Source organism: Diplotaxodon limnothrissa, linkage group LG6, assembly GCF_057381915.1.
Source record: "Diplotaxodon limnothrissa isolate DT_005_m linkage group LG6, D_limnothrissa_male_GT1.1, whole genome shotgun sequence".
NCBI classification, from domain to species: domain Eukaryota; kingdom Metazoa; phylum Chordata; class Actinopteri; order Cichliformes; family Cichlidae; genus Diplotaxodon; species Diplotaxodon limnothrissa.
In genome coordinates this window covers 32,481,579-32,498,480 of record NC_140601.1, presented here as the reverse complement: position 1 = coordinate 32,498,480, position 16,902 = coordinate 32,481,579, and the positions used below count along the sequence as shown (strand labels likewise).

The 16,902-nt window shown below is 42.1% G+C and overlaps 1 protein-coding gene across 6 annotated transcripts in view; it reads left to right on the top strand.

The window, feature by feature from the left end:
• add3a (adducin 3 (gamma) a) overlaps positions 1–16,902 on the top strand; it is a 103,812-nt gene that overhangs the window by 30,580 nt on the left and 56,330 nt on the right. The window lies entirely within an intron of this gene.

Sequence of the window (16,902 nt, the reverse complement as noted above, 5' to 3'; positions counted from 1 at the left end):
GGTGGTAGGGGGTAGGTTCATGTGCTTGTAGTTTGTAGAGGGGGCTGGGATTTTTGCATCTGGGCTGTATTGATAAGGCGTGAGTTATTACCTTGGTCTCTTACATAATATGAAATTTTAGTTTAAGGTTAAGGATTAAAAAAGTTGCTTTATTTTCTTGTGGTTCCTTTTTCCCTTGAGGGGAAGGAGTGATACAGTCAAGTGCTCTCGTGAATCTCTTTTCATAGATATCTGTTTACTGTCGACTGAACGGCGATAAGGAGCCATTAGGAGCAGCTTGTTTCTATTTCGGACTGTTTTTCCGGGTATTCCTATGAAAGGCCCCCTTTCATGGTTGGATAAATGACTGACTGACTGGGAAAACCGGTGGTTTTGTTGCGCTTTGCTCACTTTCTTTTTTTGTCTTTTTTTTTTTTTTGTCTTCCCTGAAATTTCTGCTTACATTTGCTTCACTTCATTAGATTTATATAGCTTTAGGCATTTTCCATGATCAAGGCATTGCCTTTTATGCCTCGAGGTTATGGATCATTTCTACTTGTTTTCTCTTTCTTCTCAAGAACTGAATCACAGAAATCTGTACACCATTTCAGATCAACAGTCTCTGATTTCAACACAACAGATTTTTTTTTTAATTTTTTGCTCAAATGCTCTGCAGCTTATCCAAGAGCTCTCACGCTGTTTGTGAAGGAAATTTGGGGCCAAGTTGAGTCATGTTTGTGCTGCAGTTCTTTTTGAGCTATGCTAAGATCTCAAGCTACCCATCAGTGCAACAAAGTGTATGCAAATTTAAACGTAGATGTGCATAGGTTACAAAGCTTAGAACTGACCTGCGTTTTTTCTGACTTGCTGTCACATTTGTCTTTCAGTGCTGAAGTAATAAAGTCTCTGATTCACATCAGGAACACACCTGCCTCTGTAGTGTTACTGCATACAGCCACTGAGCTCACAGACTGTACGTTTCTTCACTAATCTCTTCCTGTTGTCTTCAGTGTGGTGAGCAAATAGTCCTCACAGGTTTGTCTTTGTTGGCTGCCTCACCTTTATCGTCCAGGCTGAACGAAAAAATACTGTAATCCACACTAGGTGCAGTAGTGCGCACTGCACACAACCTCAACAGACTGTTTGTTTTTGAAAATCATACATTTGGGGTTTCAAATGCTCTAATGCTTGATAATGGCCAAGCATGTCAAATCTTGCTTCTGTCTTGGATAAAAAAAAATTTTAAATTATTGAAATTGGTATTCATCCTCTCATTGAGCCTTAAACCAACATCAAAATATTTTCAAACTTTGACTTAAAATCTGGTGAGTTCTTGACGAGGAGGCTGAATGTGCACATACAAAGCACTGCTAGCTGCAGCTTTATATGCTGTTACTGTTGCTTTGTGGAGGTTTAACAGGAGCAGAAAAATGTTCTGCTTTGAGATTCAGTTCTGCTGCAGAGGAGATTATTAGGTGTGTACACATTGTACTTGCTGCCATGGCGATGGCCTTGGTGCTCCAATGAATCCTGAAATGTCCAATCAGATATTTGTGCAGAGTTCGTCTGCAGAAAAAGCAATAAAAAAGGACCCTTGCTGCAGGCTTTGTTTGGTCTCCTCTGAGGTTTCTCATTGTTTCAGAAATGACTTTGTGTGCTGGGCCCTTGAAGAAAATGTTGGTGCTTCAGGCCAAATGATTTGCGGTCCTTCTGGCCTTGATTTCCTCTCCCGAGGCATTTTTTTTTTAAACAAATATATATATATTTTTTTTGTATTCACATGAACTTGACACCACATGCCTGCTCTCAGGTCAAGGTTTTGAGATATAACTTACATCTGACTTATTGTGCTTTGACCATGTAGTTCAACAACGTCCCAGAAAACTATCCAAGAAAATTTATCTCCCAATGCTGAGGCTGAGGGGGTGAACACGTACTGTTAGCGAGTATTTTTCTGGTCTCTCAATCAACCTCAGCGACCTCACTGGCTCTATTCCTTATGCTCTCTGTAGTGTGTGCGTGTGCATGTGCGTGTTAGGTAAATAGCTTGGGTATTATTCCCACAATTATGTCATACAACATGGTTTCCAGCTGTCTATGTCAGCTGAACTTAATTTTGCCTTCAAGAAATTCATCCTCAACCACAGTCCATGTGTTTGTGTTGTTTTTTGTTGGGGGTGATTTTGTGCATGTGTGCCCGGTCTGTGTTTTGTTCATTTTTATTTATTTATTTATTTATTTTTAAATCTTTGCCTTAACTGTTTATATGAAAGTACACACTGAAGGTCTGTGGAGTGTCACCTGTTGGCTTGCTCCATAAAGAAAATCAGATTGTGAGTAATGAAAGCGCTGAAGCTTTTTGGTCTTTTTGGAGATCATGATTAGGGTCTGATTGAATACTGCGTTCCAGCTCTAAATTAAGTGTTTTGGGCTGGGTCCCATAGACGGGCAAACACAGCTGAAAAAATGGCTGCACACATTTCAGCTTGAATGCAGGTGCTCATGTAGTTTTAAAGCAAAATCATCTTTGAACCAGAAAAGTAAATGTGAAATTATTATTTTTTGTTTACAGTGGAGAGCATTTAGGCAGCACTGAGGTCTTTCAAGCATTACATTTACATAAACAAGGCTTCCAAATCCTCAATTTCCCCCCAGGCTTGAATTTTGATCTGTTGGATTTTGTTTTCATGGGACTGACATTTTAGTCATTTCTCTCACATCTTCATTCATGTTGCAAGCTTGTTACTCAATCAGATTGCAATAAACGCTCCCAAAGAGAAAGATTGATGCCGTGTGGTTTGCTGGTTTGCTGCTGCTGTTATTGTTGGAGTCATGCATGAAAGACGTCCACAGCAGAAAACTGCAGCACTCCAGCCTCTGAGTAATCCCTTGGATAATGACGTCAGTTAAGTACCATAAATTGGTTGATCTTTGCCCAGCAGTGGCTGGACCCCACTAACCCAGGCTCCCATTTTACCCTGGCCACAGTGAGCTGAGTCTTGTGGGGTGAAACCAATAACGATTTAGGTTCTCCCAACACTTTTTTTTTTTTTTTTTTTTTTTTTTACAGATTGTGCTAGTGAGGTCAAAGTTCATGGGAAGGGTTTCTGAAATTGTCTTCACCAAGCAGCTGCATCCCTTGGCAGGTTAATATTAGATCTCATAGTTAAGGAGTCATGTGTTACAGGGAACTGGAACTTCTGTAGTTCAGTACTTTATAGTTGAGCCTTTGTTGAATCCTTACGACTTTTAAAAGTTTAATGAGCTACATTATTGTGTTTATATGTTCTGGGTAGTATTTATGTTAGCCAAAGAAATGCGAGGACAGAATGCAAAGCTGTAGCTCTCATGTGCCCGGGTTATACTTTCAGTTCTGAGTCAACCTGTAGAATATCTATTTCACAAACTGACCTATTGAGGACTGGCATCTTATTACAGTACCACACTCAAATTCAGTGAGCTCTTTAGAATGACCCCCTTTTTTCAAATGTTTGTAAAAGCAGACTGCATCCCTGTTGCCACAGGTAAATTTGCTCTTCCTCATTTGACTGAACCTCCCACCTGTTTGTGCTTTGATTTCAACCACATTCACTCTGTGCTTGGTGCCAAAGTACCTCACAGATGTACAAAGCAGAGTGCTCCTTGTGTTTCCCTGCACAGCTTGTGTGGCCTAACACTGTATGTTGTCTTTGTCTTGTGAACCTGATCCCAAGTGCAAGTATTGCAGCACCATCCACAGCCGTCTGGACCCACTTAAGCACTGGACAACACAGAAGTTTAGAGGCTATTGAAAGAACATGGAAGAGCATAAAATACATTAAATACTGGAAGACACTGACCTTTTCATCTTTTGGAGATGCTGTGCATCACAACATTTTTCCTTTTTGTGCTCCGTTACCACTTTTGACGTCAGTTGGCTAATTTTGGCTTGTGTCATTAACCTTAAGATATCCCTACTTTTTAAAAAAAAAAAAAATTTTTATGAACGCTACTACCCTTTTGACCTGACATGCCTGATGATTGGTGTTAGTAATGCTGATCTTTAATAAAACAGGAGGCTACCACTTGGTTTAAAACCAAAGCCTTTTTTTCTTCTTCTTTTTTTCCTGTGGAAAAAGTCAACTGGTTGAAAGGAACTTCATTAACTTTTTATAGTAATGTTTTATGCCTTACTGACTATCACCATAATTGTTTACAAATGCCAGGTAATAAGTACTCATTTTCCAATACAGAATCCCACCCAGAATAAAATCTCTTTACAAATTTGTCTTTGAAGCTCTGAGAACAAAGTGTGAATTTCACAGGAAAGGAAAGAGTGCTTTTTGACAGGTAGTTGGCTTTCTACATGTGGTGTTTGTCCTAGGATTTACAGCTGAGTGTAATGTGATGTGTGGCAGGTTGAGGAATTAGAAAAGATGGAGTGGAGCCCAAGAAGAATGATTTATAGATAAAATGGTAGCAAACAACCAGCACAAATTCATGAATAAATTTGCATCATATCCTAAGGATATGATGCACAGGACCCACTGGACCAATAACTTGGACAGGACTCCAAAGCTCCCCACCATAAAACTGGTGGACTAATTGTTGAATACTGGTTGTTTTTACTCTGAGCATTCAAGGCGCTTTACATAACTTGCCTCATTCACACCCATTCAAACAAGCACTTTTTCTACTTGGGGTTAGTATCTCGCCCAAGGATGCAGACTGAAGCAGCCAGGGATCAAACCGCCAACCTTCCAATTAGCAGATGAACTGCTCTGCCACACACCTCACTAGAGTAGGGGACTGAAGACTTGCACATTAAGTTAATTGGTCATTCTAATGGTGCATACAAAATTAAGCTGGGAGTCAGAATTTGAGTTTCCAGTCGGAATTTTCAAATGAAATGCCTCTTCAACATGGGAAGTCAGAGCAACGTTGATGTGTGTGTGCGTGCATGCGCGTTGTCTGTGTTAGATCTGCAACAGATTGGCAGCCTGTCCAAGGTGTACCCCGTCTCTTGTCACATGACAACTGAGTTAGACTTTAGCCTAGCCACGGCGCTAATTTGGATAGGCAGAAGAAAAATAATGGATGGATGAGTTCTCTGTCCTGGTAGATTGGCTCAGGACTCCCAGGTTCCTTATTAAATCCTTTTTCACTCTTTTCTTTCTGACCCTTTTTCCAACTTCTCTGCTTCTTAACTACAGTCTAGAAGTCATTTATAAAGTCAGGATGGGGTTTCTCCTGTCCAAAAGTGGATATATGAGTAGAGCACAGAGGGTAGAGACTAAAGTTTGATGTCCCACGCCTCCCATCAAGGGGATTGCGTCAGAGTGGAGCTAAAGAGCTCCGTGCTAGAACCAGCTGTGGGTTGATGTTTGGCTATAACCAAACTTGGTACACAGTCTCTGCCTTGGTAACGAACATCTGGTTCCAGCACTTTTTAACAGTGCGTGCACCAAAGTAAAATAAGTGATAGTTCAATGATGTTGGTGTACTGACACTACACTTGTTTCCCGTCCTTAGTGAATCCTGTCAGTCTTACCTCAGCTGTTAGTTTCTTTCCTCTTATTCATTTAGTTTGTTGTAAATTAAGATTGGGAGATTACTGTGTTATACTGTCATTGTGCTTATTCATACTCACTTCACCCAAATTATTAGAGGCTCTGCTTCTACGCTTTGTCAGTTCATGTGGGTTGTGGCCCAGGAGCTAGTGTCTGCTGTCAACCAATTGCAAGGTTAGTGGTTTGGTTTTCTGGGAAGGTGCTAAACCTCAATACATCCATGTGAGTAAGTGAATGTTAGGGTAAAAATCCTTAGGCATATATAATGGCATGTCTTGTAGTAAGAAAGTTGAGTAGAAAAGCACTATGTTTGCCATGTTTTAAAGTTTGCATATGTCGATATTTTTCAAACCAAAAGAAGTCCACTTGTTTCGGGGATATCAGAAAAAGGTTCAAGTGTTTGTGTAGTTATTTGAAACAAATGCAACACTTTTATACATGCTAAACAATAAGGAATCGGCAGTCCTCTTAAAAGTGAAAACATTGAGGCATAAAGGTCCAACATTACAAGCCTGGGGGAGTTTTGTGGGTCCACACCCCAAAGACTACTAGATTTGAAGACTTAAAGTTAGAGAAGTTGGAGAACACATCCCAGATTCCTTGTGCGTGAGAGAGGATGGAGTCCTGAGAGGGAAAGGGGGGAAGAAACCAAATGTGCATGTGTGATTTTCCTGAATTTATGAAAGTATCAATTACATGGGTCAAGGGTTACAAACTTGGAGATGAAACAAGTAGAAGTGCAGATTAAGAAGTGGGGTGGGAAGTTGAACAAGTTAGATGGGCAGGAAAAAAAAGGCCATTTTGGCACGCATAGAGGGAGAAATTAGTGAGTGAGTTGGGAGCGTGGGTAGGTGGGAGGAGATGTTATGAATCTCCCCTTCTATTGTCATTTCCTCTGCAGCTGGTCCCGGGTTGAGAGGGAAAGAAAAATATAACTGAAATCTAAACAGCGGTCCTGCCAGTGGGCTGGGTGTTCCCTGCTGCCGACACATCTGTAATAAAACACATTGTCTGATTTCGTAATGCTGTGTTAATAAAGGTGTAGAACAGGTCTGACAAGCTAAAGATGCACACATGTAACACAAAATCTGAATAATGAATAATCCGTTGTGCAAGGGAGAATAAATCCTTTTTAATAGATTAAAACCTTCCGATTTGAGTTCTTGTGGGAAATGAAATTGATAGTCTAGAGTTTCTTTATTTTGTGGAGTTGTTTCATGTATGTACTCACAATTTTTGTGCTTCTCACTGTTTTAAGTAAGTCTCAAGATTTAGTCTGGGAAGACAATTTGCTCAGATTTATTGCTCAGCCCCAGCCCTTGAAAGAGACCTCCATAGCCCCTTGTCTTCTCTCAGGTCAGGTCTGTGCAGCTCAGCCTGACAGTCTATGGTCGTGGCCCCTTTAAAATATAGCCATTAGGGATTTTATTATCGGTCATTTAGCCTGTGGTGGTCTTTCACAGAAACGGTTCTATACAAATCATAGTTGACTGTCTGTAACAAAGGGATCACAGAGCTGAATGAATGGATCAATTTAAACATGGCATTTGTTGAGAAACGGCTAAATGGCTATGATAACAAATCCTTTCAGTTCTGATTTTATTTGTTTGGTCGAACTTTTTACACATTGCTTGGCCTATTTTTGTTTTTTTGTGCTGGTGTGAAAAATTAAAAACAAGCAGGATTTATATCTCTTCCTCTACAGCTATCCTTTAATTCTTCATACAACAGTTTCTGTCATGTTTTGTGATTACAAGTGTGCTTATCACCATAAAACTTTGAGAAGACACCAACAATAAATGCGTGCCTTTATTTCACTTTGACTTTTTAAAGACTCTCAAAAGAGTCGTCTATTTTGTGCACCAATGTTTGAGGCAGAGGAATGTAGCTGCCAGAAGCTGTTGATCACTGGGAGACACATAGAGGTGCTCTCTGCAATATTCCTGTAAGCCAAATGTTGAGCCAACCATTTTAGCACAGTAACATAATTTCGGGATGCTTATATAAGTAGGACTGCTGCTTGTGCTGCACTAAAAAGTTCTAACACTGAGCAATACACCAGGGCATTTAATATCCCCTTCACCGTTTTGATGCAGTACTTTGTTTATGTTTGTAGGGCATTCGTAAAATGCCACACAAACTCACATTTGCAGCTTTTTTTGTTCGACACTGTATACTTTTAGCTCACGGATTTGTCGTTTACAACATCCCAGACTGGTTTCTTTCAAAGCTTCTTAGTGCTTCAAAGGATACTACTTGGCTCGGCCTCACAAAGCTCGTCATCAGTGCCGCTAAACTAGCTCGTTCAGAGTCCGCCGCTTCCCTCTCACGCTCCATGGAGTTTGGCAGGTAAAATGGCCAGAGTTATGGAAGTCATTAAAATTCCTTGGGAACATGTGGACCCTTGTTTATTTTTCCGTCCAGGCGGGAGGGTGGAGGGCTGCCAAGATGCTGCACTGTCTATCTCTCAACAAGAAAGTGTGTGAGAGAAGAATGACCTGGTGGAAGATGAAGGAGATGAAAGAGGGGTTAAAGAAGAAGAAGAAGAGGAGGAGGAGGAGGACACACAGGTGGTGGGACTGAGGGGAAGGATGGAGAGCAAAAGTTATCTAAAGAGAGAAATGCAGGCGGGACAGTGAGAGAGAGAGAGAGAGAGAGAGAGAGAGAGAGACAGCCTGTACTGGACGCCAAAGAAAAAGTTTAACAAATGAACGCCGAGGTTTCAGTGAGCCGAACAGGATGAGGATTAGAGACGGATGGATTCGCACACAGGCTGCAGGCAGAAAAGCTGAGACAAAGAGGGATGTAGAAATCAAAGTAAAGTTAGAATCTACCAAACAGACACACAGGGGAAAAAATGTGTTTTTCTGTCTCCACTATATATGAATTACGTGTACGACCTTGATAAATCCTTTCATTGAGTGTGTGTGTTATCAGGGTGGGAGGACAACTTGATGAGTAAATATGTACATCAGCACATTATCCACTCTGCTAATTCTTTTACAACCCAAACTAAACTGTTAATGCTCACAAAACTCAGCTCAGTGTAGGAATAACAGGAATAACCAGACGTTGCTCCCTTTTAATGAACCCAAAGTATCATGGGATCAAATGGGAAGCATCATACCTCAAATTACTGTAACTTTTACTATTTGTGTCAATCAAATGTGGTCCAGCTGCGCCCACAAGGCTTTTTTTTTTCATCCATCCATCCATCCATCCATCCATCTTCATCCGCTTTATCCGAGGCCGGGTCGCGGGGGCAGCAGCCTAAGCAAAGATGCCCAGACCTCCCTCTCCCCAGCCACCTGCTCCAGCTTATCTGGGGGAACACAAAGGTGTTCCCAGGCCAGCCGAGAGATATAATCTCTCCAGCGTGTCCTGGGTCTGCCCCGGGGCCTCCTCCCGGTGGGACATGCCCGGAACACCTCACCCAGGAGGCGCCCAGGGGGCATCCTTGTCAGATGCCCGAACCACCTCAGCTGGCTCCTCTCGATGTGGAGGAGCAGCGGCTCTACTCTGAGCCCCTCCCGGATGGCCGAACTTCTCACCCTATCTCTAAGGGAGAGGCCAGCCACCCTTCGGAGGAAATCCATTTCTGCCGCTTGTATCCACGATCTCGTTCTTTCGGTCACTACCCACAGCTCGTGGCCATAGGTGAGGGTAGGGACGTAGATTGACCGGTAAATTGAGAGCTTCGCTTTTACACTCAGCTCCCTCTTCACCACGACGGACCGGTGCAGCGTCTGCATTACTGCAGCCGCAGCACCAATCAGTCTGTCGATCTTCAGCTCCCTTCTCCCATCACTCGTGAACAAGACCCCAAGATACTTGAACTCCTCCACTTGGGGCAGGATCTCGTCCCCGACCCGGAGTGGGGACTCCACCCTTTTCCGGCTGAGAACCATGGCCTCAGATTTGGAGGTGCTGATCCTAATTCCCGCTGCTTCACACTCGGCTGCAAACCGTTCCAGTGCGAGCTGGAGGCCTTCACCCGATGAAGCCAACAGAAACACATCATCCGCGAAAAGCAGAGATGATATTCTGAGGCCACTGAAGTCCTGTCCATAAAAATTATGAACAGAATCGGTGACAAAGGGCAGCCCTAGCGGAGCCCATCACCCACCGGGAACGAGTCCGACTTATTGCCGGCAATGCGAACCAAGCTCCTGCAACGGTTGTACAGGGATCGAATGGCCCGCAGCAATTCCTTCCTTTTTTTTTTTTTTTTTTTTTTTTAAATAAAAGTATTCTTATTTATGTTTTAGCTTACCTTCTGTTGTTTATCTATATGTATGTATCTATACCAGGGGTGGGCAATCTCAGTCCACGAGGGCCGGTGTCCCTGCAGGTTTTAGATCTCACCTTGGGTCAACACACCTGAATCACATGATTAGTTCGTTATCAGGCCTCTGGAGAACTTCAGGACATGTTGAGGAGCTAATTTAGCCATTTAAATCAGCTGTGTTGGTTCGAGGACACATCTAAAACCTACAGGGACACCAGCCCTCGTGGACTGAGATTGCCCACCCCTGATCTATACATATACACAGAAATGGTTATAAAAGCTTGTCGAAAGCAGATGACCAGACCATCAGATCATTTCTCCCTTCAAATCCTAGACTTGTCATTCCACACCATTGTCTTCTGTTAAAGCCATAAAACATTGTGGGTTGTTAATAAGAGACCTCTGATGGTGTCTCCTTTTCTGTGACCGGCGAGTTTCTCTGTGTGCAATACCCGGTCAGACTTATATCGCCCACTTACCAGTCATAAATCTTCTCTGCCTTCATTTTAAATGTGGAAAAATCCTTTCATGCTCGTGTTTAAACACCAGATCCGGGAGGGACCTGCTGTGCTGGTGGGTGTTTTCTGTGATTGGTTAAGCAGAGAGGAAAGATTGAAAGGGATCTTGGTGCAAAGTGTTGCTCAAGGGTAACTGGCATTGCGTTGAGATTAAAAGAGAGACGACCCGTCTGTATGTTCCATCAGACACCTTGTAAATGGAGTCAAGTCACTGCCGCATTAGCAATACTTGTCTTTTTCTGGTCCGGAGGTGCTACTTAGATTACTGTCTGGTGTTACAGTGGTTGATTGTTGGGGATATTCCTGTATCCAGTTGTTAATAAACGGTGATGATGTTTAAGGAGTTTGAGGGACACCACATGGGAAGAAGGGTATCTGCTAGTCTCAGGGGATAAAGAAAAAGAAGGGAGTTGTGGAATTTTTCAGTGCATAGCTGTGGTAATACCCTGTGCAGCTGAAAAATGTATCAGTGATTTTTATCACTGCCAATACTCCCCTGATCACAGGCCAGGAGACTGAGAGTGCAGCAGCAGGCAGTCAGTGAGGTCACTCTCCATCTCCAGTTGTCTTTTTTTCCCCACCTAACGCAGGAAAGAAAGTGTCTACCTTCCTGCATTTGTTCATTTTTAACTGGAACTGACACAGCAATGTGGACCCTGGGGGTGATCCATGCATTTACCTGCCTCACCGACAAATTGGTGGCTAATTAAGTCGTAACATGAGAACCTGTACCCCCTTTTTACTTAAATCTCCTTTTCCAGAAAGCACTGGCCTTTGACATAGATCCAGGTCTGGAATTACATGTCTGTAATGCCAGTTTAAATTATTATGTGGCATGTCTGTAAAGCTGACATCACATCTAGACATTGGTTCAGCTGCACTCCGATATAGTAAAGACATGAATTAGATTAAAGTTGACTCCTTTACAATTTACCGAGGTTGCACTGAGCATGGGGATCATTCAGAAAATGTAAATAAATGTAATGATTTGTGGATAAATAATTATCCATACGTGACGATGCTTTAATCATCAGGTATTTCATGAATTCATTCATGTTGAAGTAATGATCTTAGTTATATTTTAATATTGTTTTTTTTTTTTTTTAAGTCAGTGTCTCTGTGAAGCCTGAGACTTCAAGCTGGGACTTGAACCACTAACCAGTGAGTAACCTTGTCAAGCCATGTCAAGGCTATTCCATTGGGATTTCATTTAGCTATGAAGGGTAGCTATTTGAAACTGGTATTTATGCCTTTCCCAGTGTTTTGAGCTTTTACTATTCTGTAATGCTGTTCACATATGGTTGCTGGTACTTACAGCCTTTCATAAAATTATTTTGTCAAACAAAGTGACTCTTAAAATATTGGTCAGAGTTCTTTCGGGGCAACATCTAATATCTCTTAGGGAAACTGTTAAGTCTAATTGTTGAATGTTGCCATTGTGTTTCTTAAATTTGTACAGTCTTAGTTCAAGCAGTAGGATCAAAGCCAGAAACTGTGGCGCAAATTTCCAAGACAAGTGAGCTGAGCCGACTGAAGTTGATGCTGATGCACAGTGACACCCTGTAGTTCCTGGTAACCATTAGCCCGCAGCAGTTTTTCGTGAATTAATGTCTCAGTAGTCTTTATCCTAGTAGGGAAATAATCAGACATTTAAGTCTCAAGGTTGAAAAGATAATCCCTCATGTTTTACTACCTGAGGAGACTGCGGAGCGCACACATTCCCAGATCTCTGATGTTGAACTTCTACAACTGTGCCATCAGCAGCGTTCTGACGTATGGATTTCTAGTGTGGTTCCCCAGCTGCACCAAGGCCGATCAGCAAGCACTCCAGCGGGTGGTGAAAGAAGCTGGCAGAATTATTGGAACAAGTCTGCCAGAGATCAGTAATAGCTTCCCCACTCGCTGTCTGAGGAGGGTGCACAGTATCCTGCGGGACCAACATCACCCTGCGCGCCACCTTTTCCATCTGCTGCCCTCAGGGAGAAGGTACAGGTCTATACAGGCCAGAACATCCAGACTGGCCAACAGCCTGTATCCACAGGCTGTGAGGCTCCTGAACTCTCTGCCCCCCCTCTCACGGACAATAACCATATCCAACTTCTTAATAGCAATGAACTGGTCTGCATTGGTGCATCATATCTTTATTCTCTTCCCCCTCCTGCCCCCCCCCTCTTTCTTAAATAGATAACTATCATATCTGATATCATATCTCACAGTACAATAATATTGAATGGGTTGCATTGTTGTATTTTGTCATGTTTCTCAGGTCTTTGTCTGAATTTCTACGAACATTATTGCCAAGGATTGTCCTATTGCATTGGAGTCACACTGGGTTAAATATGTACACTTGGGTTTTAAGGGGTATTTATTATTTTCTTCTTCTTTTGGGTTGTATGGAAGCCCCAAACGCAATTTCATTGTTCTTGACAATGACAATAAATAAATAAATACTAAATACTAAATACTTTATGATCCACCATCAGTTGTGTAATCCTTCCACCGCCTGCTTTTCTCTTGTTCTGCCATGCACACATCTACAGCGGCTTTAAGATGGCTGTCATTAGGTCCAATGGAATGCTCCCTATCTTTGTCAAGTTGACACTGACACGTGTGGTAGTGTTGCAGGCATGCTGCGAGTTGACAGCATCTAAAAATCCTTATTTCAAGATGTGAAGCAGCCAAAAAAAAAGAGGGAGAATTAAAAACACACACACACACTCTTACTATACTAGAAGTATTTTGCCTTCTTGTTGAAATTTCCATCAAAGCTTCCAACTACTACAGCATTGAACTAGTAAGAAGGTCTTAAGTTCAGTTCCACCATCAGGCCGGGTTTTTCTGTGTGGAGTTTGCTTGTTCTCCCCGTGTTTGCATGGGTTCTCTCTGGGTACTCTGGCTTCCTCCCACAGTCCACAGTGACCTGTCTATCTGACCTGTCCTCTCGCTCTAAGACAGCTGGGATGGACCCTCAATTGGATAAGTGGAAGAGAATGGTTGGATATCCCTTATTTCACAGACAAATATCTGTAATATCACCCATAAATGGAGATCTTTATCTTATACCAGGCATTGCTGCAACCCTTCAGTTCATCTAGCATCTGAAACAAGCCATTTTTTGATTGCTTGAGCTGCCTTAGAAAGTTTGAACAGTGTGTGTGTGTTGTTCTTCTGTACTCAAACAGACCTGTGCATCTGGGACAGAGAGACAGCTCATTTTACTTGGTGGTGCTCCATATAGCCCACTTTGATCCCGAGTGCAACAGTTTTAAAGTAACCTTTCTGTCAGTGTAAACACATTTAACTAATCGTGTCATCGCTGAGATATTTTGCTGTTGGAAAAAGTGCAATTTTTCAACAGCATGTCTCTTTTTTTTGCATAACAAAGAATCGCTGCTGTTGTATATGAAAGAAGAGTGTTGGTAGGACTCTAAAGTTAAAAATCCAAAATCTATGCCCTCTGTGACATTCATCATGTTAGTCCAGTGGGCCGGATTGGAGTCTCTGCTGGGCCAATTTTAGCCCCCGGGCCTTATGTTTGACACTCCTCATCTAGAATGACCATATTGGGTATATCTGGTTTATCTGTCTATTCTCTTCAACTTATCAGGGTTGTGGGGGGCTGGAGCCTATCCCAACTACCACAGAGCAAAAGGCAGAATAGACGCTGGATGGGTCTTCAGTTTGTCGCAGGGCTCTATATATATCTGTGTAGAGTTCAGAGTAGTCTGAAGCTTACGCTTTATGCTAAAATCTATTACATGTGTGATGGCTTTATTGTGTGAAACTTATGAGCTTCCACCATTATAATACAACGCATTTAATGTTCTGGGCCATTTTAACAGTTCGTGGAACCACAAGGTTTGCATTTGGCAAAGCGGCCACTGCAGTAGAAGCTTAAGTGCTGGGGTTCCTTCAGACCGAACAGTATTTCCCATTACACCCCCTTCACAAAAAAAATCTTCTAAATCAAAAACATTCACCCACCACTATACGTGAAAAGTGAAAGAGAAATTACTTGTGGAAACTGTGAGAGAACTTGTAGGTTTCCCAAATGTACTTGAAATGGTTTGTTTGAAGTGTGTGTGTGTGTGTGCGCGTGGCTCGGGCAAATTGGAGTTTCACAGAAAGTTTATTTCAGCCCTCGCTCTGTTCACGCTTGCTCCAAAGTTTTCCTTCCTGATTGCATCACTAGGTCTCGGTCTCCGTGGTGACTGTGAGTCATGTAGGACACTGGTTGTCCGGAACAATTGGATCCTAAAACAATATAAGGCTTTTCTTTCAGCATCCTTTATGCTCATTCTGACGGGAAAGGATGGTAGCTCGTGTGTGAACTGGTATATAATTGGAAGCGTGAAGGGCGTGTGAGGAAACAGCTGGACCTACTTGTGCAAACACAGAGTAACGCTCATCCACATCCATAAAGCTGAAAATGACTGAGATCGTTACATGTGAGCTCATGTGTTTCTGCAGAAAAAAGTCCCTTGAAATTTCACCAAGTTAAATGAAGAATGTAGCTAAAATTGGATTAATATCCACTTTTTGAAATACAGTTCGTTAACCCTCTCGAGGCAGGCGTTGCCGATTTGCAACAATTAAAAACTAACAACCTGATTACCCCACATACATATTTTATGAGGTTTTTTTACTCAGAAGTACCACTGCAGGACTTGGTTGTGCATTAGCAACAAAAAGTTTAATTTGAGCCTGAGAGGGTTAAGTTACTGCCTTGTTTGCTGTGGTGATGTCTTTCTGCCACATTTTTATGACCTAAAAGTATGTTTGTGCAAATGAAAACATCATATGAAGCTGCTTGGGACATCATGTGATAGTGGGGCTGGAAAGGTTGCAGTGTTCTCTCTATAGCCAGAAACCATCTGCTGCTTGGTTTTAAGCAAAGTCTAATTTCATAGTGCGTATTAATCACAATATTAAAGTCCTTGGTGTGTCATGGAAATCGTCCTCCTCCTTGCTCTTATTTATTTTTTCTAGGAATTACTTTTTCATTAAAAAAAAATAAATAAATAGTTTGGAACGTCACAAGTTGTACACTGTTTGCTGTTTGTGCAGATAAGAACATGAACAACAGCAAGAAATAGAATACACAGTTTGAGATAAGTGAACATTGTTGGAATGATGGTGACTGTGAGGAAGAGAGGGCATCTTTGAGGCCCAAGCTGTGGACTATTTTTCTTCCGCCTTGGTGGTCTAATTATGCGGACTCCCTATAGACCAGTGAAGCCCTTTGCTATGATTGAGTTGCAGGATAGGCGCTGATAATGGTCATTTTCATGTATGTTTGAAGTTGTCTCAGTGAAGCTTGTATGAATGAAGGCTGTGCTACAGTACGAGCCTGAAATCTTTCATTTTGGAGAATTTCCTACGATCAGCGACATAGCTGCAGTGAAACGAAGTATGCTCAGTGGTCAGAGCAATTAAGATGCGCACAATTGCACATGAATGCGTGCACTAGAACGAGACGCCCGCACACACAAACCATGCCACACTTGGTCTCAGCAGAAAGTTATGACTTCTGGCCGTGTGTCGCTGTCCCTCCGCAGGACCCCACATCCTGACAGGAAGTTTGTCCTTCCTTCACACTCATGCACGCACACACAAACTGTATGTGTGATACCAAGACGGGGAAAGAGGGCAACACACTGAATCACTGCAGGCTACTCATATGGGCAACCGGAAAGTGGCAGCGATAAGGGAACGGAGATAAAAGGATGAATAGATTTAATTACACACCACAAAAGTGGGAAATTACAGATTGAGTAAAGATAATGGCTTCTTAGAATTTCAAACCCACATGAACTCAAGTTGATTTTAGCGAAACTGTACAAACCAGAAATACTTTTTTCTATTTTAAACTTGTTTTGTTTGTAATCTGCTTTCACAACTTTTCTTTTTTGACCAAATCCAAGTGGAACTGATATTGTAATATTGTACAGGATAGCTAGCAGGTTATTCCCAAGTCCAGCAAAACAGTCACTGCTGGAATACCATTAAAGATCATGATTTTTTTTTTTTTTAAAAGAAGTGCCCGTTTCTTTAGTTGCTTTTTAGCACACACACACACACATTTTTTCTTGTGACAGCTACTCCAAATGAAAAAACTAAAACCCCTAAAAGACCTTTTAATCCTCTACAAAGATAAACTTGTTTTATCTTCTTCCATGTTTTTGGGCTCCATTGCATTTACTCTCAGTAGATTTTGTTGACAACACTAGGAAAGGATCCCAGGGGCCCGTGCAGCAAGATGCCCGACCGTCTGGATGTCATCAGCACCCTTTGCTCCTGCTTTACTTTTCATGATGGATGCTTTGTATGACTTTGTGTCACAACCCCTGAGGCTCGAGCCTGACAGGCCCGGAAACACTGAGGGACTCATGAACAAATAGACACCCCAGAGGCTCTCTCTTTTTCCTCTGACAACATGTTATTGAATCGTTTGATATGATAAAACGGTTCACAAAACGGTGACAGCGGCTCACACTGAGAAGAGCTGCTTGTTTGCTTTCCTGCAGCTGGTTTCATGTGATACTTTAGTCTCTAGAGTGAGACCTTA